Source organism: Octopus bimaculoides, chromosome 24, assembly GCF_001194135.2.
Source record: "Octopus bimaculoides isolate UCB-OBI-ISO-001 chromosome 24, ASM119413v2, whole genome shotgun sequence".
In the NCBI taxonomy this organism is placed as follows: Eukaryota; Metazoa; Mollusca; class Cephalopoda; order Octopoda; family Octopodidae; genus Octopus; species Octopus bimaculoides.
In genome coordinates, this window is record NC_069004.1 from 18,533,599 (window position 1) to 18,535,528 (window position 1,930).

Consider the following 1,930-nt stretch of genomic DNA (forward strand, 5'->3'; position numbering starts at 1 on the left):
TGTATGTATGTGTGTTTGTGTGTCTGTATTTGTCCCCCCACCATCGCTTGACAACCGATGCTGGTGTGTTTACGTCCACGTAACTTAGCGGTTCGGCAAAAAGAGACCGATAGAATAAGTACCAGGCTTACAAAGAATAAGTCCTGGGGTCGATTTGTTCGACTAAAGGCGGTGCTCCAACATCGCCGCAGTCAAATGACTGAAACAAGTAAAAGAGTAAAAGAGTAAAGAGAGTATGCCTCTATAGTACTTTGTGAGACCCAAATCGCCTTTCTTTGGAAATGGAGGTATGCAGCTTTCTGTCCATTTGTCACTGTTGCCTCCATTATAGATTGTATTGCAGAAGCCTAGCAGAATATCATTGAAGTCTCCTGTTTTCCAGACTTCATGCAGAAGGTTATCCAGTACATCAGCTTTTCGGGTTTTGGTGTTTTTAAGAACTTTTCAATTCGTCAATAGTTAAATCCCCAGTTATGATATCAAGGGTGTGGCCGATGATTGGTGTTACAACTATATCAAAACTGAGGGTGGTGGAGTGATAATAACTCCCGCCCATTGGGTCTCCAGTTTACGGATAGGGGAATGGCCGATAGATATACAGATTAGCTGTAAATACTTAATAAGCAGCCCCAGACAAAATTACCGGTTGTGTCCTTTGCCAAGGCATAACAGTCGTTAGCCACCCTGTCAGGGTCAAAGTGAAATCATGAAGCCCTGAAAAGAGTGGAGATGTCACTATCATTGGAAAGCAAGATGGTTGTAGGGAATGGAATTTAAGGCATAAAAGACTTTGTCTTTTGGATTTCTTCCCACTTCACAGAACAAATTATACTTTTGTGAAACTTGGTCTGGGAAACCCGTCAGTTTGACTGGCACTGCAGTTGGCTCTAGGACTTTCGACTATAAGTAATTAGCAATCAAAAGACATTCCATAACTTGTATTAACTTCAGAAATTCATCCCACATTGCTTGTTGAGTAGTTAAACAAGGAGCATGTTCTGCTGTAGTCCCAGCTCCAACTCAGTGTTTAACCCATTAAGTCCCGCTGTCCTATAAATAGGACACCGAGTATTTCAATTTCTACTTGAAGTAAAGTTGTTTTAATAATTTTTTTTTTTCATTTTAACCTATTTTCAATTATCTGTAAAAATTTAAAAGTAATATTCAGAAATTTAAGTATTCTGGAACTTAATGGGCTAAAAAATCAGCTCCAGGGGTCATTTCAAAATTTGCTTGTGCACATGTCCTCAGTTTCTAATACAATATAGCTATTTCTCTGTATTTTGGAAAAGAATTATGAACAGCCTTACTCGATTTTCGAACATTAATGGGTTCGAATCAGAGGTGCCTATATTACTTTAACCCATCCCAGAGGAATGAACATCCAATTTGTTTATATTCACAACAAATCTAGCAGCTTCAGAGAGCTGGAGCTATTAATTTGCATATCATCTCACTGGCGGTGTCCCAGCATGGGCGCAGTCTCAGAGATGAAACATATAAAAGAATAAAGTAAGTCCTGGCGGCGCACTGTTTGACTAAAAACCCTTCAAGGTGGTGCCCCAGCATGGTCACGGTCACATGACTGAATTCTACCAGTTTATCTTAAATGTCGGAAGGCATATTAAAATAGATCGATACATCTACGACATCGAATAAAAAAAACTTACATCCATAGTGTGAAGTGCATAGAGTGCGTAGGGGTCCGTACACGTGAGTAACGTGTGTGTGTGTGTGGGTGTGTGTGTGTGTGTGTGTGTGTGTGTGTGCGCGTGTGTGTAAGCGTGTGTATTTTGAAGACCAAGTCAACGTGATGATGACGCTAAATTTGACTCTAGTGTGAAAATATAGGACCACAACATCGTTAAGTGTTCCATCTTGTTCTTAAACATTCAGCCAAGACATTTTAACTTTATTTCAACATTTACCT